The sequence below is a fragment of the Schistocerca cancellata genome, chromosome 2 (assembly GCF_023864275.1).
Source record: "Schistocerca cancellata isolate TAMUIC-IGC-003103 chromosome 2, iqSchCanc2.1, whole genome shotgun sequence".
NCBI classification, from domain to species: domain Eukaryota; kingdom Metazoa; phylum Arthropoda; class Insecta; order Orthoptera; family Acrididae; genus Schistocerca; species Schistocerca cancellata.
In genome coordinates this window covers 315,216,345-315,242,035 of record NC_064627.1, presented here as the reverse complement: position 1 = coordinate 315,242,035, position 25,691 = coordinate 315,216,345, and positions in this window count along the sequence as shown.

The window sequence follows — 25,691 nt, the reverse complement described above, 5'->3', positions numbered from 1 at the left end:
CGTTTGTTTCCTATGGTCGAAATAGCTTCAGCGAGGTACAACTCCTAAAGAATCTTACATACTTCACTAACGTCTAATCAATTTTGATTTCAGACGAGCCGGCTGACCTATGACATACCGCGCGTGGAGGTCTACATCGAAATTTTGTTTCGTTCCGACGGCACTTTTTCGCCTTTGCTCTTCAACATTTCCGGTCGAAAATATTCCAGTGTGTAGAGGAAATGTCCATAAAAATTTCGACCAAATTTGACATTGATATCTATAACACATCCCGAGGAAAAAATTCTCAAAGAACATGCTTTCTTCGGGCCAAAGATAGTAAACCTCCCCTTAAGGAAATGCTCAGTGAGCGCAAATGGGAATCCTTGAGGGAATAAGACGTTCCTTTAGTGAAAAGCTAATGAGAAAATTTAGAGAAGCGGCATCTGTGACAGACTGGAGAACATTCCTACTATCACCAGGGTATATGTTACACAAGGATCACGAAGACAAGATTAAAGAGATCGGGTCTCATACGGCAGGGTATAGATAGCCGTTTTCCATCGTGCCTTTTGCGAGTGGAACAGAGTAGGGAATTACAGTGATACAAAATACCCCCTACCAGCACCATATCGTGCCATATTTAGACGTTATCTGCTAGTACATTTTTTCATACTGTGAATAGTGATCGTCCTATAAAACTCCCCAGAGTAAACCATGAGGTTATTTCTAAGTCTGAGGATTTCTGTTTGTTGAAAATGGTATCCTACGTTCTATTTGTTAGGAAGTCTTCAGTCCAACTACAAAGCTGGTATGATATTCCGTATTCTCGTCTTCGTTCGTAGGCCTCAGTGCTGAACTGTACTGAACGCTTTACGGGAGTCAAAGAACACAGCTTCAAGATGCCCGCAAATACCCGTTGCCTTCGAGTGCCTCATGGACGAACAGAGTGACCTGAGCTTCACACAACTTTTGTTTGCACGATCCGTATTAATTCGTACAGAGATTCTAACACCCGAGTAACGTGTTGCAAAAAGAGACTGCCATTAGTGATATAGGTCTTGAATTAAGTGCATCCGTTTCTTTCGAAACTGCTAGACCAGCCTCCAATCTCTGGCTTAGAAAATACGATGCACGCACAGTAAAAATGGGATACACGCGCTACAGATTTTACACTTGCGGCACAAACGACTTTTTTCCATCAGATAAACAGACTATTTTGGCGACAGGAGGAACAATCGGCTGCAAAGCCAAGAAAAGAAGTAACTTTTTCAAATGATGAAAACAGTATATCCCCTAGGATTACATAAACGTTAGGGGAGACAGAGACATAAATCACAATATTATGGAGAAAGACCGCACTAAGACTGCGTACCCGAAACACGTCGCTAAGGAAATTTTGTAACAATATTATCATTGTTTCTAAATGTTTCACTTTAAGACATAAGAACGAAAGCACAACTGCAGAATTCACTGCGGAATCAGGTGAAGTTTGCTTCAAACCCTGCTGTAACGTTTAACGAAGCCGAAATCCAGAAAAGACAAATTTTATGAGTAGTACCTACAATAAGCTAACCTGTATTCCTGTAGCACACATCGTTAAAATCTGTGATGTGTCCTAGGAAAAAATTTCTACACTGTTTCCAGGTGCTGACACGCTTCCTAGTAACGATAATGGCTGCTCTTCCTGCTTCTCGACATTCTTCTGCCACAGCAGTTCGCAGGTGCTCAGCTCTTTACGACTTACCGTAAATATTTCTTAGCTGACTCGTACATGCTTTAACTCTCTTTAGTGTTCTTCGAACCAAACTTTAGCAACAATAGAACGTTAATTTCCTTTTGTCAGTAAGTTCTTTAAAATTCCTCTGAATTATAGTGCCGAGTACTTCACAAACTCTTATCGTCCCAGTATTTCTGTGATGTAACATATAATATAATATCTTGATAGAGCAGAAGTATTAAAATTAACCTGATAATAGTGGACTGGTGATCAGGATGGAAATAAGTGAAATAACATACTGGCGCCTAAAAAAAGAAAAAAAACAGTTCTATAATGAAGATATTGACGAGGTTGTTTTCTTACATATGTGATAGATGCACGATGGTTCTACTTTTTTCATTACGCTCTAACATCATTGGAAATATTCACAGCCGTCAACACGACTGTGATCAGTGAAATGATTTTTCATCGCGTGAATACCTATTAGCGTAGCTGCATGAGACAAATGAAAATTTCTGTTGGACCAGGACTCGAACCCGGATATCCCGTTTGTCATAAACTGTCGCTTTAACCACTTTGGCTATCCGAGCACGCCCCAAGCGCCGGTCCAAACCTTTATATGTCACGCAGCCACAATCAAATGCCCGCACTTTCCTGTATAACTGAAGGACATTGAATTGTAATAAATGCACTTACGGCTTAAACACAAACACTTTCGTAGTTAAAAATATCGTCTGTAATCTTGTGATGTGTTAATCTACTTTCCTGCCAAAACAGAAGTTACAGTCTTCGAAGAGGCCAAATATTGCAACTTATTTGGAAATCTGCGACAGTAATCTCATTTATATCAAGGATATGTGCAGATATTGAAACTAGAGTCACGAAGGCTTGAAAATTGTACTTGGAACATTGTCTGCCCAACATAATAGTGGAAGAAAATTATACTTAACCAGAGGTAATTAGAGATCATTTACAAGAAAGTGAGTGTGGAACTTCGTAGGCGCCTAGACAACACAGTGTGATTGGAAACAATGCAGTGGGAAACGAATAATCAAAAGGACTGACGTAGAGGGGTTACTTAGAAACGTCACGATTAAAGGTGAATTAAAATGAGAGGCATGGTTGGTACAAACAACATGAACTTAGACTTGCGGCCAATATAAACGCATAAACTGCTACGAGTGAAGTATTGCAAGTCTACGAATATAACTACAACTTGTAGTATGCAAATTGCAGGCACCCAACACAAGCGGTGGCCAAAAATTTGGAGAAACTGCAAGAAATGTATGCTTGAGCACAAATACAGATGAAATTTCCTGGAAGTTAAAACTGTGTGCCGGACCGAGACTCGAACTAGAGACCTTTGCCTTTCGCGGGCAAGTGCTCTACCATCTGAGCTACCCAAACACGACTCATGCCCCGTCCTTACAGCTTTACTTCTGGCAGTGAGGACGGGGCGTGAGTCGTGCTTGGGTAGCTCAGATGGTAGAGCACTTGCCCGCGAAAGACAAAGGTCCCGAGTTCGAGTCTCGGTCCGGCACAAGGTTTTAATCTGCCAGGAAGTTTCATACCAGCACACACTCCGGTGCAGAGTGAAAAGCTCATTCTGGGACAAATTCAGATGCTACCCATGTCTGCATCTTGCACTGTTGACGACGAACGGCACCTGTACAGCGTCCGCAATACGCTTAAAGTCTCAGTCATGGTCAGAAAAGTGATCTGTGTAGTTGTGAGTGTATTATGTCGGACCTCAGTGGACTGGCAAATCGTTGGTGCTCCTGTCGTGGAGGCTTCATTGGCCAAGGTAGACGAAGTATTTGCTGTTCCAACAGGCATCGTATTGAAGATTTATAGCACTTACAGGTTAAGGGGAAAACATCATCCGCGAAGTCACAACACGGACAAAAGTGTGTGTCGAGCAATAGCGACAGACGGTCATTGAAAAGGATTCTAAAGAAAAATAAGGCGACGGCTGATACAAAAGGCAATGCAGATCTGAATGCCGCACTCACAAACCCTGTCAGTACCAAATCAACACGAAGTGAGCTCCGGAACCAAAGAATTGCAGCGCGAGCTGGAATTCCAGAACCAGTCACCAGTGATGCAAATGCCCTAACAGGAGAAAGTGATGCCGAACCGACAAAACGTAGACTATGGAGCGATGAAAGAATGTCATTTAATCAGAAGAATCTTGTTTCACATTGTTTTCGAGGTTACGTCCGAAGAGTGGCACTTGGGGGGGGGGGGGGTGGAGACGATTTCGGCAATCACGTTGACATAATTCATGGACCTCATAGTTACTCTGCTACTTTGCAGTACAAGGATTGTGAGACCATTTTGACTTATCATGCCCAACACATGTTTTAATGTTTATTCCACAATGCTGATATTATTATTGAAAGTATTTAAAACAGCTGGTAGGGCCCGAAATAATAATTACGTATGTCACTGGAACCATTCAGACGCCTGCAAGCAATGAGAAAGTGAGGTTACAAGAGCCGCTTTATAAGTGTCGCGTGTACTCATGTTATGTTTATTCGCAACTGATGACGGTTCTGACTCTTTATATTCAATTTGTCTTCAATGCAGATCATCTGGAAATATCCAGCGTCCGAAACACATAATAAAAATAAATAGGTTCCAATAGCATCAAGTAACTATTATTTGGCGACCTACCAGCTGTTTCAAATTGTTTTAATAATTTTATTGAAATGGTCTCATGCCTCTATAATGATTTTCAGTAACATATAAAATACTATGGTGATGTGTTGCAAGACGACTGGACCCTTCAACAGACAGCTCACGTCGTATAGGACTGATTTTGTGAGCATTAAATTGAACTGCCCCTTCTTCTATGGCGGCTACAGTCACCGTATTTCAATGTTGTTGAGCCTTTGGTGTCTACTGTGGACAGAAGTGAGGGTGATCGTTATCCACCTCCATTATCTTACCTGCACTTGCCACTGTTTTACAGGAATAATGGTACAAGGTTCCATTGAAAACCATACAGGAGCTGTGTCTATCCATTCCGAGACAACTGCAAACTAGTTTGAATGCCAACGATTTTCCTACATCGTATCAGGTAAGGTAATACCTTGTGTTTTTAGTATTTTCGTGGTTTTTTCCAACCTCTGTTTGACGTGGGGCTCATGTGTAAAAACGGTCGTCATTAAGGTGAAAGGAAGACTTTGGTCGGGAGCTGGGAAAGGGCAGAGCATCAACAAAAGGAAAAGAAAATATTGCGACAAATTCTAGAGGGGTGTTCGAGGGTATGCTGTTATCAGTTATACATGACAGCATACAACGAAAGCATTCAGTGTTACGCTAAAGGAATCTCAGTAGGCTGTAGGTGCGAAAGAAGAGTAGGGGCGACAGACTACGTCCCCTCTTACACCCTTTTTAATCATAGCACTTTGTCGTTGGCCTTCCACTCTTATTTTACCCTCTTGGCTCTTCTCCATATTGTACGAGTATGTTACCCGTCTTTTGGTATAGCTTATCCTTATTTTTTTTGCAGAATTTCGAACATCTTGCCCCATTTTAAGTTGTCGTACGTTTCTCCAGGTCGATGAACTATATGAACGTGTATTGATTTTTCTTTAGTCTTTCTTCCATTACCAACCGTAACGTCAGAACTGCCTCACTGGTGCCTTTACCTTTCCTAAAAGCAAACAGATTATCACCTAACACATCATAAAATTTGTTCACCATTTTTCTGTATACTGTACTTGTCAATAACGTCGATGCATGAGCCGTTAATTTGATTCTGTGACAATTATCACTCTTGTTAGCTCTTACAATCTTCGGAATTTTTTGGGTAATGTTTTTCGAAAGTCAGATGGTACATAATCAGATTCATATATTCTATATATCAAGTCAAACAGTCGTTTTCTTTCCATTTCCTCCAATGATTTTAGAAATTGTGAAGGAATGTTAACTATCCTTTCTGCCTCATTTGATCTTAAGTCTTCCAAAGCTCTTTTAAACTTTGATTATAATACTTGATCCGCTATCTCTTCTATAACGACTCTTGGTTCTTATTCTGTCACGTCATCAGACAAGTCTTACCTTTTATAGAGGTCTTCAATGTACTCATTCAAACTGTTAGATCACTCCAGAATGTGATTTTCACTCTGCAGCGGAGTGTGCACCGATATGCAACTTCCTGGCAGATTAAAACTCTGTGCCGTACCGAGACTCGAACTCGGGACCTTTGCCTCTCGCGAACAAGTGCTCTACCAGTGCTGCTAGTTCTGCAAGGTTCGCAGGAGAACTTCTGCAAAGTTTGGAAGGTAGGAGACGAGGAATTGGCAGAATTAAAGCTGTGAGGACGGGCCGTGAGTCGTGCTTGGGTAGCTCGGATGGTAGAGCACTTGCGCGCGAAAGGCAAAGGTCCCGACTTCGAGTCTCGGTCCGGCACACAGTTTTAATCTGCCAGGAAGTTTCATATCAGCGCACACTCCCCTCATTCTGGAAGTATCCCCCAGGCTGTGGTTAAGCCATGTCTCCGCAATATCCTTTCTTTCAGGAGCGCTAGTTCTGCAAGGTTCGCAGGAGAGCTTCTGTAAAGTTTGGAAGGTAGGAGACGAGGTACTGGCAGAAGTAAAGCTGTGAGGACGGGGCGTGAGTCGTGCTTGGGTAGCTCAGATGGTAGGGCACTTGCCTGTGAAAGGCAAAGGTTCCGAGTTCGAGTCATGGTTCTGCACACAGTTTTAATCTGAAAGGAAGTTTCATGTCAGATCTCTCCTTGACAACTGTCCCGCTTTATACAAAAGACAATCCGCCGACCTACGCATTCTGTGGTGATGCGTGGTGTGACAGACCTTATTTTGGTTCAGTCATAAAGTATATATCACCTAATAAGAAACGGAACATTGTTGCGGGCCAAAAAGAGATATGTACCAAAGGAATGATGAAGTTTTATCTATATTCAGTCATTTCCTTAAGCTGATATCAAATTTTTCATTCTTCAAGTATCTGTCTCCTCCCATCCGTGCTTGTCGGTGGACTTATTGCGTGTATGTGAGAAAAAAAATATGTACTATATAATCAAAAGTATCTGGACACCTTGCTGAAAATTACTTACAAGTTCTTGGGGCCCTCTATCGGTAATGCTGCAATTAAATATAGTCTTGGCCCACCTAAGCCTTGATGAAAACTTCCACTCTCGCACGCGTACGTTCAATCAGGTGCTGGAAGGTTTCCTGGTGAATAGCAGCCCATTCTTCACGTAGTGTTGCATTGAGGAGAGCTACCTATGTCGATCGGTGAGACCTGGTATGAAGTCGGCGTTCCAAAACATCCAGAAGGTATTCTATAGGATTCAGGTCAGTACTCTGTGCAGGCCAGTCCGTTACGGGGATATTATTGTTGTGTAACAACTACGCCACAGGCCGTGCATTATGAACAGGTGCTCGAACGTGTTGATAGATTCAATAGCCATCCCCCAATTGCTCTCCAACAGTGGGAAGCAAGAAGGTGCTTAATACATCAATGCATGCCGGTGCTGTGATAGTGCTGCGCAAAATAACAAAGGATGCAAGCCCCCTCCATGATACACACGACCACACCATAACACAACCATCTGCCTCCTCAGAGCGGCGCTACTTATCTGACTTTTGTGAAATTAGAATTTCAGTTGAAGAAACACGCTTACCAACTTTCGTCTATGTCACGCCGGTCCTCCTTGGTTCTGAAACTTTTTTTCCGTCAGTGTGTAAACGGCTTAGGAGACAATCTCAGCGACCCTTCTATATTGTTTACTGGTGGTGCTGTTGTATATCGTCTAGTAAATTCATCACAAAATGAAAGCCAATTGCGGAACAAGATAACTGTACAGTGTTAAAGGTGACGATTGATTCTAAAAAATAAAATGTGTGATCCGGACCGCATGAGTACAAAAAGTATATCGTTAAATTTCTGTTCCTAAATAAATCACACAAACTTAAAGATTTTCAATTCAGCTAAGTGCATTCTTGCGAACAACTGTAACTGGAACTGTCACAGAGAAATTACTGAGGGGAAGGTGATTCAAATACGGCGTTTTATTGCCATTAGTTCAACAAGGAATCAATACATAGTGCTCTTAGGTTTTTTGCTTCAGAGACCGAAGTATTATCTGAAGTTTATGTCAGTGATACAATAATTAAGCGCCATAGACTTATCTTTGTGAATGCGAAGTACCACTAAATTTACTTGGCTAGAATATACGGATTTACTAATTTTTCTTTGTGTATTAAAAACTTAAGTAAATTGTTCGGCTTCTTTCAGTAGATTTTATTTATATTTTACTTCTTGAATAGGATAAACAAATTAACTAAATTTGCTTTGTGATTTGGGTTCCTGCGTATTATATTTAGATGAAGGTTTTTTTTCGAATAAGAATGCCTAGAAAACGATCAAGTCTTTCCCAGTACACCAGAACAGCTAAACGGCTAAGGACTATGTAGTCTCAGTCAAATGACTATCGTGAGGCGAGATTTGTTGCAGCTTGAGAACATTAGGCTTTAATTGGAAACTCCTTCCAAAAGGGAGCACGACGTAGCTCTGATCGACCACACCATGCGTTACCTCGCTACTCGCTACTTATCATAAACAAGTCGTCGGCCATGCGTTCCAGAGGCTATAATTAAAGTGCAACTACTCGCGGAGATCCTGTGTGGGCTGCAGTTATCGTCCGGCAGTGAAACTGGTAGATATTCCAGCGCATTAGTGGGGAACCGATTTACGCTGGAAAGCTAATTAGTTCCAACTGCGGCCATAAGTTGCATATCTCGCGCTGTACACTGTTTATTGACGGTATGACATCCACTACACTGAAATGGCAAGGTATAACGTGACTCAACAGACTGGCTTTCGAGAAGAGAGACAGTACACTGTTAGTGAAACTGTTTTGTGTGAATGGCAGCCATTACAGTGCTGCACTGAATCGCTGAGGAGGGGCCTGATCTCATTACATCGTTTAAAGAAGATGATAATGAAATGCTGACCATGCAGTACGTGCCCCGGGAAGTGCCACTATCGTGCAGTGTCAAAAGAATTGTCCATCCCTTGGTCAACACTACGGGAAGTTCCGCAGCTGTTTCACACAGCTACCCGTATGAGATCCTGACGGTGCAACAACTGAAACCTCGTGATCCGCTGCAAAGTTCTGAATTTCTTGCTATCAAAGTTGGTTACATGTGGCTGGCCTATATTCTTTGGAGGGACGAGGCACATTTTACACTGCAGGGGGCAGTGAATACACAGTATTGCCGAATCTGGGGTACTGTTAAACTAAGTGCTGTGTACGAAGGGCCACTGCACCCGCGATATCTGTCTGTGTGGTGTGGATCCACAAGTACCTTTATTCTCGGTCCATTCTTCTTTGAAGAGAATTCATCTCGAGAGCCCGTCAGGTGTACCGTCACGTCTGCACGTTATCGAGAGCTCCTTGTACAGCATATGATTCCTGCTTTGGAAGAGCACGGTCGTGAGGAAACCACAGCTTTCATGCAAAACAGGGCAAAACCTCATGTCGTACGCCGAATGTAACATGTGCTGAATGCAAAATTCCACGAATGTGTTACCTCCAGACGTTTTCCAGATGCATGGCCTGCAATATTATGTGATGTGAATCCATGTGAATTTTGGCTCTGGGGATATCTAAAAGAAATCGTGTACGTTCGTTCTCTGTCTGATCTGAGGGCCAGTATGCAGGGTGTGTCATAATTAGTGGCATAAACGCATACAGTTGAAAGCACACGATAATAGAAGCAAAAAACGTTTCATTAAACGTAGGGTCGAAAATGCATACCTTAAGAGCTACGAGCAATTTTTCATCTTGAATACTGTGAGACAAATCTTTTCTATTGCAAGTTCTTTGCTTTCCATATTCTGGGAAGTGGTAGGATAGACCAAAACAAGAAAAAAAAGTCCAGTAAACATGTGCTTTAAAAAGCATTCTTTAAGAGTACTGAGCATTTGTTCGTCTTTGCTTCTTGGAAACACAATTCTTCTAAAGATCAAGTGATCGTAACTTTTAAGGTATACGTTTCAGAGCACATGTTTGCTGGACATTTTTTTCTTATTTTGGTCCATACTACCATTTCCCAAAATATGGAAAGCAAGGAACTTGCAGTAGAAGAGATTTGTTTCACAGTATCCAAGATGAAAAATTGTTCGTAGCTCTTAAGCTATGCAGTTTCGACCCTATGTTTACTCAGACTTTTTTGCTTCTTGTATCGCGTACTTTCAACTGTATTCGTTTACGCCATTAATTATGATACACCCTGTACAGGAACACGTTGCTCATATTCAACCGGAAACGCTGTGGCAACTGTTGATTTTGTAGTTTTACGAATGCGGTATCTCTTCAGCGTCTCTGGTGCTTATATTCAACAAAATGTGTGCGTGGCCCATAAAAATTAAATGAAACTTATGCCTTTCTCACTTATTTCACCTTTTATATCCGTGTCCCGTTCCTAGTCTGTTACATATGAACATTTCTATACGTCTTTGTTGACTTCACAGCGACAAAATTGCACCTGGTGGCCAAAATAGGAATTTTTTAGCGTTAATCGGTTCCTCATTAATGGACCAGAATATTCACCAAGTTCCTCTGACATACGGTAATTACAGCCCACAATGGACCTCCGTTAGTATAACATTGAGAGTAACTATCAGTTGTCTTTCTGTTATGTTGTTATCACGTTATTTTTATGTACGTTTATATGTGTCATCTTATTAAAATTATTTATGACGGCTTTTTGACATCTCTGGCTCCAGAGAAGATCTATGTTTCCAATGAAAATTATATTTCGCGGGAAGTCAGAAATAGTATTTTGTGGTCATACGCGATCGTAAATAATTAAGTAGGTTACTCTAACCTCCTTGTAAACAAAAAATGTGATTTTGTTTTGTGTTTGTCGTGATAATTTAACCTTTTTCTTTTATAACGTCAATAAAATTTCACAGGTATTTTTTATGTTTAGAATCTGTTTGTTCACTAAGGCTGTCTCTCGTTACTTTTCTGTAGGAGTGTGAAAACTCATTTCCTCCAAAAGATTCATTGCGTGCCCTTTAGGAACACTTTGTGCAGAATTTTCAGGGCATTTTACATATTTTCTGACATTTTTTGGTCTTAAATATAGGTAAAACGTGGGTTGGTTGATTTCGTGGTTTCTTTTATGTTCTTTAAATCTTGTTCAGATATTCATACCTGTTTCTCCGGTGTAAAATTTTACTATAATTGTCATCAGAATGTTAGAAGAAACTTAGATCTGAAAAAGTGGAGGTATCTACAAACATTCTTGTGACAACGTGACATATTATATATCGGCAAATATATAGAAATTGCCCTTCCCATGAACCATAGACCTTGCCGTTGGTGGGGAGGCTTGCGTGCCTCAGCGACACAGATAGTCGTACCGTAGGTGCAACCACAACGAAGGGCTATCTGTTGAGAGGCCATACAAACGTATGGTTCCTGAAGAGGGACAGCAGCCTTTTCAGTAGTTGCAGGGGCAACAGTCTGGATGATTGACTGATCTGGCCTTGTAACATTAACCAAAACGGCCTTGCTGTGCTGGTACTGCGAACGGCTGGAAGCAAGGGGAAAATACGGCCGTCATTTTTCCCGAGGGCATGCAGCTTTACTGTATGGATAAATGATGATGGCGTCCTCTTGGGTAAAATATTCCGGAGGTAAAATAGTCCCCCATTCCGATCTCCGGGCGGGGACTACTCAGGAGGACTCGTTATCAGGAGTAAGAAAACTGGCGTTCTACGGATCGGAGCTTGGAATCTCAGATCCCTTAATCGGGCAGGTAGATTAGAAAATTTAAAAAGGGAGAAGGATAGGTTAAAGTTAGATACAGTGGGTATTAGCGAAGTTCGGTGGGATAGAGGATCAAGACTTTTGGTCAGGTGAATACAGGGTAATAAATACAAAATCAAATAGGGGTAACGGAGGAGTGGGTTTAATAATGAATAAAAAAATAGGAGTTCGGGTAAGCTACTACAAACAACATAGTGGATGCGTTATTGTGGCCAAGATAGACACGAGGCCCACGCCTACAACAGTAGTAAAAGTCTATATGCCAACTAGCAATGCAGATTACGAAGAAATTGAAGAAATGTATGATGAGATAAAAGAAATTATTCAGGTAGTGACGGGAGACGATAATTTAATAGTCATGGGTGACTGGAATTCGATAGTAGGAGAAGGAAGAGCAGGAAACGTAGTAGGTGAATATGGATTGAGGGTAAGAAATGAGAGAGGAAACCGCCTGATAGAATTTTGCACAGAGCACAACTTAATCATAGCTAACACTTGGTTCAAGAATCATAAAAGGAGGTTGTATACATGGAAGAAGCCTGGAGATACTGGAAGGTGTCAAATAGATTATATAATGGTAAGACAGAGATTTAGGAACCAGGTTTTAAATTGTAAGACATTTCCAGGGGCAGATGTGTACTCTGACCACAATCTATTGGTTATGAACTGTAGATTAAAACTGAAAAAACTGCAAAAAGGTGGGAATTTGAGGAGATGGGACCTGGATAAACTAAAAGAACCTGAGGTTGTAGAGAGTTTCAGGAAGAGCATAAAGGAACAATTGACAAGAATGGGGGGAAAGAAATACAGTAGAAGAAGAATGGATAGCTTTGAGGGATGAAATGATGAAGGCAGCAGAGGATCAAGTAGGTAAAAAGACGAGGGCTAGTAAAAATCCTTGGGTTACAGAAGAAATACTGAATTTAATAGATGAAAGGAGAAAATATATAAATTCAGTAAATGAATCAGGCAAAAAGGAAAACAAACGTCTCAAAAATGAGATAGACAGGAAGTGCAAAATGGGTAAGCAGGCATGGCTAGAGGACAAATGTAAGGATGTAGAGGCTTATCTCACTAGGAGTAAGATAGATATTGCCTACAGGAAAATTAAAGAGACCTTTGGAGAAAAGAGAAACACTTGTATGAATATCAAGGGCTCAGAGGGAAACCCAGTTCTAAGCAAAGAAGGGAAAGCAGAAAGATGGAAGGAGTATATAGAGGGACTATGCAAGGGCGATGTTCTTGAGGACAATATTATGGAAATGGAAGAGGGTGTAGATGAAGATGAAATGGGAGATATGATACTGCGTGAAGAAATTGATAGAGCACTGAAAGACCTAAGTCGAAACAAGGCCCCGGGAGTAGACAACATTCCATTAGAACTACTGACAGCCTTGGGAGAGCCATTCCTGACAAAACTCTACCATTTGGTGAGCAAAATATATGAGACAGGCGAAATACCCTCAGACTCAAAAAGAGTATAATAATTCGAATCCCAAAGAAAGCAGGCGTTGGCAGATGTGAAAATTACCGAACTACCAGTTTAATAAGTCACGGCTGCAATATACTATCGCGAATTTTGTACAGACGAATGGAAAAACTGGTAGAAGCCGACCTCGGGGAAGGTCAGTTTGGATTCCGTAGCAATATGGGAACACGTGAGGCAATACTGACCCTACGACTTATCTTAGAAGCTAGGTTAAGGAAAGGGAAACCTACGTTTCAAGCATTTTTAGACTTCGAGAAAGCTTTTGACAATGTTGACTGGAATAATCTCTTTCAAATTCTGAAGGTGGCAGGGTTAAAATACAGGGAGCGAAAGGCTATTTACAATTTGTACAGAAACCAGATGGCAGTTATGAGAGTCGACGGACATGAAAGGGAAGCAGTGGTTGGGAAGGGAGTGAGACAGGGTTGTAGCCTCTCCCCGATGTCATTCAATCTGTATATTGAGCCAGCAGTAAAGGAAACAAAAGAAAAATTGGGAGTAGGTATTAAAATCCATGGAGAAGAAATAAAAACTTTGAGGTTCGCCGATGACATTGTAATTCTGTCAGAGACAGCAAAGGACTTGGAAGAGCAGCTGAACGGAATAAACAGTGTGTTGAAGGGAAGGTATAAAATGAACATTAACAAAAGCAAAACGAGGATAATGGAATGCAGTCGAATTAATTCGGGCGATGCTGAGGGAATTACATTAGAAAATGAGACGCTTAAAGTAGTAAAGGAGTTTTGCAATTTGGAGAGCAAAGTAACTGATGATGGTCGAAGTAGAGAAGATACAAAATGTAGACTCCCAATAGCAAGGAAAGCGTTTCTGAAGAAGAGAAATTTGTTAACATCGAGTATAGATCTAAATGTCAGGAAATCGTTTCTGAAAGTATTTGTATGGAGTGTAGCCATGTGTGGAAGTGAATCATGGACGATAAATAGTTTGGACAAGAAGAGAATAGAAGCCTTTGAAATGTGGTGCTACAGAAGAATGCTGAAGATTAGTTGGGTATATCACGTAACTAATGAGGAAGTATTGAATAGGATTAGAGAGAAGAGGAGTTTGTGGCACAACTTGACAAGAAGAAGGGATCGGTTGGTAGGAAATGTTCTGAGACATCAAGGGATCACCAATTTAGTATTGGAGGGCAGAGTGGAGGGTAAAAATCGTAGAGGGAGACCAAGAGATGAATACAGTAAACAGATTCAGAAGGATGTAGGCTGCAGTACGTATTGGGAGATGAAGAAGCTTGCACAGGATAGAGTATCATGGAGTGCTGTATCAAACCAGTCTCAGGACTGAAGGCCACAACAACAACAACATAGAAATTGCGGAATAAGATTTGGAGAACATACAGGGAACTGAAGGAGCAACGAATCCTCATTTTACTTACATTTAAAAAGCCAAAATCATAATGCAGAAAATAGTGAAGTGTCCTAAAAATTCTGCACAAAATATCTAAAGGACATAAAATGAATATTTTGGACGTAATGAATATTGACACTCATACGGAAAAATATCCGTGAGACATTCTTAATGAAAAAACAGATTTTAAGCAGAAGAAATACCTGAAAAAATTTATTGACGTTATAAAAGAAAACGGTTAGCTATCTCGCCATATACAAAACAATGGAACATTTGTTATTTACATAAAACCACAAGGTACTGTCTCTGCAAATTAAACCTAACCACTGACTTTCCGCGAAACATAATTTCCGTTGTAAACGGGCAGCATTACTGGGATCATACCCATCAAAGAGCTGTCAACTTTACTGAGAAAACACAAATAAAAGTACGTAGAAATATACTGACCATAACATACGAGGGTTTTTCGAAAAGTAAGGTCCGAATGGTCGCAAAATGGAAATCACAGAAAAAAAATTTTTATTTTCAAGAGTTAGCTACATTCTCCAACAACTTTTCTACGCAATCACCGCATTGTAGCGTAGCATTGTAGTAGCATTGTACCAGCTTCCCTATAACCTCGTCACAGAAGGCAGCCGCCTTCGCTTGCTACCAATTCTCTACGTTGATCGGCAGCTTGTTGTCTGTGCCAAAATGCTGTCTTCATACCAGCGGCTCACGCGAGGAAAGAAGAAACTCTGAGAGAGCCAAGTCAGGGCTGTATGGTGGGTGTTGAGAAAGAGTTCCGTGAGAACTACTTCTCCTTGGTATCGAGACGCTTGTTCCTTGCTTTCTGCTGCTAGGTGAAACCACTCTCGCTATGCCAAGAGAGCCAACTTACGATAGTGCAAAGAGTGTTTTTATTTACGTTCGCTGATTTAGTTATTACAGATTTTCACTGTTATGAATTAATGTATAAAGAATAGCGTCATTGTTGCAAGAACTGCGACTTTGGACTGTGTGTTGTTCGATGTTTTGAAGTGTATGATGCTGTCGCACGGTTTCTGTAACACTACCACATGCAAATAATTTTTAGAAGTACATTGACGTTTGTTTATTGCGACACTCACACAAACGTACATTTCAGCTTGACTTCCACACATTTGAATCCGTCCAAGGTGAGAAATAAGTCCCATAAACGATCACTTCCAGGAGTAAACACCGATCCAAGGACACATCACTCTAGGACTGTGGTGGTCATTATCCTCGTGGACTGTTTATTGATGGGCAGTAGATTCAAGACTGACTACAGCCCTCTTCTGACAGCTGCTAACGCTAGCTCCATCCTACGTAGGTGATGCAGTCTGACCAAGAACTTTTAAAAACAGACTCCAAGTCACCGATGAAGAATTGTTGGTTGCTGACGAATCGTGAATTCTTGGCTGAGCTAATGAACCCTACTGAACTCCCTACGAATTTTCGCTGAGTCGCTGGGTTTAGAGTTATAAAGTCGCGGAGATAACATCACCGAATCCCCGCAACTGGCTCATGTTGTCGGCGATAATATGCGACCGGCTTTTTGAATACCCAAGCGGCGTGATGACGTTCTAGTGCGCCTTTCTCACAGTGATACAGAACAGTCGACACTGGAGGCATTAGGAGCCAACTGCCAAAGTCCTCACTGCTTTTGGCCTCACCTCGGGGGAGGCACGCCGACACGCCGCTACGCCAAAAGGATGGACCATATGACAGGGGTAGCCTCGTCGGATACAACAGATACGAGGGCTGTTTTAAAATAAAGGTCCGATCCATCGCGAAATGGGAATCACAGCAAAAATCAAAAACGCTTTGTTTCCAAGAGTTAGCTAGACCTTACAATTACTTTTCTAAACAACCACCACTGTGACTCAGACATTTGTCGTAGAATTGTACCAACTTCCTGATAACTTCGTCACAGAAGGCAGCCGCCTTTGCTTGCTACCAATTCTCTACGTTGATCTGCAGCTTGTTGCCTGTGCCAAAATGTTTTCTTCATATCCAACTGTTCATGAGCAGAGAGGTAACTCTGAGGGAGCCAAGTCCACCTGTACGGTGCGTGACGAAACACTTTCCATCGGAAACGCTGCAGGAGCCACCTCATTGCCTCTGCAGCGTGCGGCCAAGGATTGTCATGAGGAAGGAAATGCATGATAGTTACGTTGTGCGGGCTGCATGAAATCAGGCGAAATCTCTCACATTCACTCATACTTGGCTGAACATACCGTTTTCCAGGCTTCTTTACGCGCTCACTGTGCGATCAGAATTGAAAAAAGCGACATGATGAGATCGATGGTTATACTAGAGACACTGTCCAGCTATAATAAGATATAATAATAATTTCGTGTGACTATGGCCTCCCGTAGGGTAGACCATTCGCCGGCTGCAAGTCTTTCGATTTGACGCCACTTCGGCGACTTGTGCGTCGATGGGGATGAAATGATGGTGATTAAGACAACACAACACCCAGTCCCTGAGCGGAGAAAATCTCCGACTTAGCCGGTAATCGGACCCAGGCGCTTAGGATTGACATTCTGTCACGCTGACCACTCAGCTACCGGGGTCAGACTGTCCAACTCATTTATTCGAAGCTTCATCGGATTTTCACTGTGGTTTGCATTTCGCCATCGATAGGACCTTACTTTCTGAATAGCCCTCGTAGCACACAGGCAACTGATACTTCACTCCAAGATGCAGTATGAGTGGCCTCATAAAAGTTAAAACCAGAGCAAATGTAGACACAGAAACTTAGACGTAGGGAAAAGTATTACACCTCTTTGCGGTAATCATAAAGTATCCGTTTGATAAAACGCAGGCGACTCCGATACAAGTATATAAGCACCGACATATAGGCAAGGTATTTGAGTGGATTTCGTGTTTTCACGACGTGCGCGTAGTAGATGCGGAAACGTAAATTTTGACAACGTTGTTAACAAATACGCCCAAGCAGGACCAATGTGCTGGTATTTTTTTCTCGGCTACCGAAGGCCAAACACCAGTAGACATCCATCGAGGAATGAAAAGTGTGTATAGGGCAGCAAGTCTGTCGAAATCCGCCGTTGTGGAAAGGTGCGCCAGGCTGCTGGTGGTCGCGATTCAATGCAACGCACGTCGCCACATTCCAAAAGCAACGCAGAAGTTACGCCAAGTGACAGTCACTAGAGCACCTGTCCCACAGCCCTGATTGCTTCCCAAGTGATTATCACGCCTACCGTCCTTTAGAAAAGGCGTTGAAAGTTCAATGATTCCAGTCTGACGAGAATGCGCAGCGGGCAGTTGCAGACTACTCTCAACAGGACACGGTGTTTTAACAAGCTGTTGTGACTGTAGAAAATTTTAAATTTTATTCTTGCTTTTGTGACCATAATAAGAGTCCATGCTCCCTAGGCAAACAGCCAGCCGACATTAAGAAATAGTCCACCAGGACGTAGGGACAAGATAAGTAGCGGAGGCTGTCAAGTACGGCTTGTTGGTCAAATAACTTAGTGTTTGACTTCCTACCAGAGGAAGCAGCACGAGTCAAACTTGCGCAATGGAAGACGCAAACACCAGGGCGATAATACAACAAGAGAGAGTGTCAGTCATGTGCGGAAAAGACTCGTGTGAAACCAAATTAAGTTGTGTGCAGCTAGAAACGAAAGTGTCGTATGGAACCGAAGGTATTCTTGCGCAAGACGACCAATTAGAAACGAAAGTGTCGTATAGAACCATACGCATTCTTGTGCAATCTGATCACTTGGAAATGAAAGGGTCGTGTGAAACAAATTAATTCGTGTACACCCAAGTACATGAGAAACAAGATAAAAGGCCAGGCAGCAGAATAGTTAGAGGCAGAGATTTAGATGCAGATTCAGAGTCTGTGCCGGCAGTTTGAAGATTCCACAACGAGGCGCCAGCAGGGCCGAGTAGGCTCATAGCAGCCGATACAGCTGATAAAGACTTCAACTACGAGAAGACGGTGATAGACTCTGGTGGACGCTCAGTAACTGCAAGTCAAGTAGGGTTTTTAGAGTTTCATTGGAATAGTGTCGAACAGAGGCTGTCAGTTTTTGTCTCAATTACTTAGACAGATTTCAGTGCTAACCAAAAACAAGTGATTGCTTTGTACTTGTTTCTTGTATGTACCGGCAATTAGCTCTGAAGTAGCAAGTCCGAATAAATAGACTGAATTTTACTGAGGGGCTTATGGTCCAACACCTTACATAAGTATATGTGAGAATAAACTTAATAGAAACTAACCAACCTTTCCTGCCTATTGCAATTCTGTGACCTATTTTCAGGAAACTTACTTGCTTCAAAGCAAGGAGATTCTCTCCCTCTCATCTCCAATATAAAGGTTGACAGCAATTTATAACTAACCCATTGTCGTTAACGTCCCGATTGCGCTATGCAGTTCGCACTTACTTCATTCTGGTATAGTGAGGCTGTGCCGGGATGCGAAAAAGCGCTTATTTTCCACATGGTGTGTCAGTGGGGTCAGTACCTCAGTCCTCACGACAATTTTTTCTGATTCGCATACCTCTTATGGACTGCAAGGCCTTCAAAGTGAACCTTTTTGATGGCCCCTGATATTATACCAACGGCACAGGTGCGCTTCGTTATGGTAAAAACCCCTAAACGAGCTCGTCTCGTAACTTTGCAATTCCTAAGAGTAAATAAACCAATAGTGAGGCACAAACCTGTACAAAAAATAAAATATAGGATTTCGTTGATGCCATCTTTCCTAACGTTGCAATTTTAAAGGAGAGCAGTGTATTTCGTGTAGGCTCCGCTATGCGAATGCATAACTTTGTAGAATTAGATAGGCCCTTGTAAAAGGCGATCGCCACTAAACCCACGTATCTCGTAAGTACACCAATGTGCACCATCATCATTGTTTATTTCGTGACATTTTTTGTACACATTCTCCGGATGGACTAAGAATACGTCTTTGATAATATGGTAGTCCGCCCCTACAGTTTTGATCATTTCCGTAAAACTTATTATAGTGGAATGACACAGTGTAGGTTGGCAAACAGTGACACATTAATATGGCACGGAAAGTAATTCTTAAGTAAAACTAGCAGTCAAAATACTTTGGTTTGAATACGGTATGTACGACAGCTGTGAAGTTACGGAGGCCGTTATTCTGTGTTTCACTTCTGCACATCATTTAGTTTCGCTTCTTTATGCGTCCAGCTTCTCCAGAAATTAACATCATTCGCGGCGGAAATACCAACCCATTTTCCTAGTATTATATCTCAAACTGTACCCCTCTGCAAAAGCCCTCACACAATAATTATAACGCCACCACTGACGGCTACTTTTTCTAGCCGTTGATGAGTGCAAGTAATTTCTGCCTTTCTCACAAATAACATAACATTTTGCTGCATCTCCAGGACTGTTGTGATATACGTAGGGATTTCCTGCGATAATCTTCCCTCTTATGTAAAGGCTGTGACTTTTACTTCCATCTCTCATCCACTTCCATCTGAATCGTTGTTATCCCATAAACACGAGCTCGTATTTACATCCATTGTATACATCATGCGTCTACCGAGCATAACTCTAACTACATCTCCAACCAGAATGTACTGGTATCATCAAGTTACGAGATTCCACTTTCAGTGCTCAACGACGTCTGCAATCTCACCACAGGTGTAAGTTAGTTTGGTCTCTGTTTACAGGTAAGAATGTAGCCGTTGGCCATTCCCAGTTTGCAACGTTCTGCGGTGAAACTGGGCTATTAGTTAGCCTGCCACGGGGTCAGTACTGTTCCTGTAAACTTCACACGTTGTGCACTCAACTCTTGCTATTCCTGACCCTTGTATCATGGTCACACACCTACAGGTTTTTATTTGTATGACTTTAATTGTGCTGTGAAGCGTGTACTGCAATTATAAATATTAAAGACACGAGTACTATGACCACGAAGATCACAGTCACTTCTTAGCAACTTCATAGCCTCTTAGTTCGCTGTACTCATTTTCACCTTGCTGTCGACACTGAATATTACTACAGAGAGGAAGAAAGAAGGTTTAATTCATGCCTTCATTGCCTAGGCGCCGTTTTCTTGAGCCGCAGTTTCGTGATAGCCAATAAAGGTGAGAGAGAACAGAGGGAAAATGGTAGAAGATGGACGGATGATGAGGGGAAACAAGATAAGAAGAAGAACAAAAAGGATTGGAGGGCAGTGTAATGGAAAAGGGACGGGGATGTAGGAAAGGAGATCATGATGAGATTTTGATTTGATTGTGTTGAGCAAGAGTTCCGTGAGGACTACCTCTCCTTGGTATCGAGACTCTTGTTCCTTGCTTTCAGCTGCTAGGGGAAACCACTCTCGTTATGCCAAGAGAGCCAAAGAACGATAGTGCAAAGAGTGTTTTTATTTGCGTTTGCTGCTTTAGTTATCAAAGATTTTTCACTGTTTCGAAATGAAATAATGTAAACAGAATCGCGTCATTGTTGCAATAAATGCGACTTTGGACTGTGTGTTGTTCCATGTTTTGAAGTGTATGATGCTGTCGCACGGTTTCTGTAATACTGCCACACACAAATTATTTTTACAAGTACATTGTCGTTTGTTTATTGCGACACTCGCACAGAAGTACCATCCAGCCTGACTTCAACACATTTGAATCCGTCCAAGGTGAGAACCAAATCCCATAAACGATCCCTTCCAGGAGTAAACACCGGTCCAAGGACACATCACTCTAGGGCTGTGGTGGTCCCTATCCTCGTGGGCTGTTTATGGACGGGCGGCAGATTCAGTACTGATTACAGCTCTCTTCTGACAGCTACTACCGATAGCTCCATCCTATGTAAGTGATGCAATCTGAACGAGAACTGTTAAAGATAGACTCCAGGCCACCGACGAAGAATTGTTGATTGCTGAGGAATCGAGAATTCTTGGCTCTACTGATGAACCCTGCTGAACTCCCGACGAACTGCCGGTGAATCGCTGGGTTTCGAGGTATAAAGCCGCGGAGATAACTTCACCGAATCTCCGCAACTGGCTGCTGTTGTTGTTGGCGATAATGTGCAACCCGTTTGTTGAGTCTGCAAGGGGAGTGATGTCACGTGCGCCATTCCGACACGTAGCGAGGCATGAGGAAACAGAGCGTTCGCTGCTGGCGGCATTAGGGGACAATAGCCGAAGTCCTCGCTGCTTTTGGTCTCACCTCGATGGAGGCAGGCTGACGCCACTACGCCAGAATGGTGCACTATATGGCAGGGGTAGCGACGTGGGATGCAACAGATACGAGGGCTGTTCGGAAAGTACGGGCCGATCGGGAGCGAAAAGTAAACCACAGCGAAAATCAAAAGTATTTTATTTTGAAAGAGTTAGCAACACCCTTTTTCTACACAATCGCCACTCTCACTGAAACATTTGTCGTAGCATTGTACCAACTTTTCAATAATTTCGTCACGGAAGACAGCCACTTGTGCTTGCTACCAATTCTCTACGTTGATCTGCAGCTTGTGGTCTGTGTCAGAATGTTGTCTTCATACCCAGCGGTTCATGTGAGCAGAGAGGAAACTCTGAACGAGCCAAGTCCGAACTGTAATTTGGGTGACGAAACACTTCCCATCGAAAACGCTGCATGAACCACCTCATTGCCCGTGCTGTGTGCGGCAGAGGATTCTCATGAAGAAGGAAATGCATGACAGTTACGTTTTGTAGGCTGCATGAAATCGGGTGAAATCTCTCACAGGCACCCATACGTGGCACGTATCCCAGGCTTCTTTACGCGCTCACTGTGCGATCAGAATTGAAAGGAGCGACGTGAACCATCGATGGTCATACTATAGACACTTCCCAACAGATTTATTCGAAGTTTCATCGAATTTTCACTGTGGTTTCTATTTCGCGATCGATCGGACCTTACTTTCACAATAGCCCTACTAAAAACAAGAATTATCACTATGTACCTTTGTAAGACGTGTATATTTCTATTGTCTATTGTCAAACCACAATTTATGAAAGATGTTTATATTTTATTAATAGGATTAAGTAGGAATAATTAATATTTGTCATGTTGGAAATAATTGTGGTAGCAAGTATTGTTGGCAGGAGAGACCGCGTATGGATACATTTTAAGAAAAGAGCGGGAAAGACCGCGCATTGATACATTTTGTAGTGGTAGCAGGGATTGTTTGCACCTGAAAGCATTGTTGGCGGGAGAGACCGCACTTTAGCGTTCGTAGGAAGTCAGTAGTAAGCGAGAAGTGAAGCGAGTCGGTAGCAGGTCTGAAGCGAGAGGTTGAGAGGAGCGGTGTGCCTGCCAGCCACCAGCTATGATTTACATGAGATTATAAACAGATGTACGGAGACATCAGGTAACTATTATCATAAGAGGAACTAATATTATTGAATTATTTTCTTTGAGAAAGTCAAGACTACTGAAGGTATGTTTGCGCAATGCTAGTTGTAAAATTATTGTAAAAAGTAAGTCCTATGTGAACGTTTGTAAAATCATTTCATTCAAAATGTAATTAGTTTTGCCAGAAATATTGCATTACTGATTATAATACATCGCAAAAACTATCAACGTAAAACGTTGCAAAATTTTATTGTTGTCAAGAAAAAGTTTAACTATGAATTACGTAACTTCAGTCAAATTAATTGAAGAATAACGTCAGCTTTGCTATTAAAGAATAACGTCAGTTTTGGTAATAAATACAGCCACTTATTATGACAGCCGACCAGCAGCTAATATAGTAAAACAGAGTAAGTACATTCGTGTCGCAGTTCGATGTAGCAGTCAGATGGCGATCCAGTAACAGTAAAAGAGGTAAGGAACGGTTTTGGGTTATTGCAGATAACGACTGAGGGCCACGACGACGACACATTCTATCATCATCATCATCATCATCATCATTTAAGACTGATTATGCCTTTCAGCGTTCAGTCTGGAGCATAGCCCCTCCCCCCTTATACAGTTCCTCCATGATCCCCTATTCAGTACTAACATTGGTGCCTCTTCTGATGTTAAACCTATTACTTCAAAATCATTCTTAACCGAATCCAGGTACCTTCTCCTCGGTCTGCCCCGACTCCTCCTACCCTCTACTGCTGAATCCATGAGTCTGTTGGATAACCTTGCTTCTCCCATGCGTGTAACATGACCCCACCATCTAAGCCTGTTCGCCCTGACTGATACATCTATAGAGTTCATTCCCAGTTTTTCTTTGATTTCCTCATTGTGGACACCCTCCTGCCATTGTTCCCATCTACTAGTACCTGCAATCATCCTAGCTACTTTCATATCCGTAACCTAAATCTACCCAGCTTTCGCTCCCATACAACAAAGTTGGTCGAAAGATTGAAAGGTGCACAGATAACTTAGTCTTGGTACTGACTTCCTTCTTGCAGAAGAGAGTAGATCGTAGCTGAGTGCTCACTGCATTAGCTTTGCTACACCTCGCTTCCAGTTCTTTCACTATGTTGCCATCCTGTGAGAATATGCATCCTAAGTCCTTGAAACCGTCCACCTGTTCTAACTTTGTTCCTCCTATTTGGCACTCAATCCGTTTATATTTCTTTCCCACTGACATTACTTTCGTTTTGGAGATGCTAATCTTCATACCATAGTCCTTACATTTCTGATCTAGCTCTGAAATATTACTTTGCAAACTTTCAGTCGAATCTGCCATCACAACTAAGTCATCCGCATATGCAAGACTGCTTATTTTGTGTTCACATATCTTAGTCTCACCCAGCCAGTCTATTGTTTTCAACATATGATCCATAAATAATATGAACAACAGTGGAGACAGGTTGCAGCCTTGTCTTACCCCTGAAACTACTCTGAACCATGAACTCAATTTACCGTCAACTCTAACTGCTGCCTGACTGTCCATGTAAAGACCTTTAATTGCTTGCAAAAGTTTGCCTCCTATTCCATAATCTTGTAGAACAGACAATAACTTCCTCCTAGGAACCCGGTCATATGCCTTTTCTAGATCTATAAAGCATAGAGACAATTCCCTGTTCCACTCATAACACTTCTCCATTATTTGCCGTAAGCTAAAGTTCTGGTCCTGACAACCTCTAAGAAGCCTAAACCCAAACTGATTTTCATCCAATTGGTCCTCAACTAATACTCGCACTTTCCTTTCAACAATACCTGAGAAGATTTTACCCACAACGCTGATTAAAGAGATACCTCTGTAGTTGTTACAATCTTTTCTGTTTCCATGTGTAAAGATTGGTGTGATTGGTTTTGTCCAGTCTGATGGAACCTGCCCCAACTCCCAGGCCATTTCCATTATCTTGTGTAGCCATTTAAGACACATTCTATGTTTCGTCGAAATAATCAGAAAATCACTTTTAATAAGCAGCAATTAAATTTGTATGCGAATACTGAGAAAGAGAATAAATTTCGAAGGGAAGATTTCATTTGTTATTATTAAGCAAGAGATAGATAGCAAGAGATAGAAACCCTAATGGAAGGTTTCATAGGTTATTGTAGAAGAGAAGGTTGCGTAACAAGAGAGATATAGAGGAGACGGGAAGGTTTCACCTTTTACTGCTTTGTAAAGTGGTTTTAATCTTAATAAACGAATAAGCAGGTGAAGCAATTATGAAAATTTAATGAAAAATGAGTGGTGTTGACCGTCTCCATAAAATGAAAACTGAACACCCGCGACAACGAGACCATGGAATGGTTCCATTCAAATGGAGTCACCAGACGCGTTAAGATATTTTTGCCACTCGGGAGAGATTGTCAGTTTCAGTTTCGTAGTAGACGGTTAGCCACTGACAGATCCACAGCCGAGTATTGCATTTTCTCAGCCGACTGAAAACAAATTCCATGCATGGCTTTCTTCATGTCCTAAAGATGTTAAAAATCACAGAGTGAAGGATCGTGGCTGTATGGAGGTTGCTGTAGTGTTTCTCATCCAAATCGCTGAAGCGTAGCCTTCGTCCGACTGGCAAGGTGGAGCAGGCCTTATTGTGGAATAGGACGATTCTGTGCGACAGCATTCCGAGAGCCCAAGAGCAAACGGCAAACTCAACAGTGGAAACATCCCACAAGTTACCCGCCAAAGCAATTCAAAGCTGTTGACACAAGTTCTTGTAAAGTCGTGATGACCTTCTTCTTCGAGTACGGAGGTCCTTTTATCGTAAAGTTCCCCGAGCGTGGAACCACAATCAATGTGGAGAGCTTTGAAGACATTTTGTAGAAAGTGAGTAACGCCGTAAAGTCAAAACGCACAGGAACGTAGTCGGACGAAATCACCCACTCTCATACAGCCTATCGAACGGAGACTACGCTGCAGCAATTTCGTTCGGAAACACAGCAGTATCCTGTGTACAA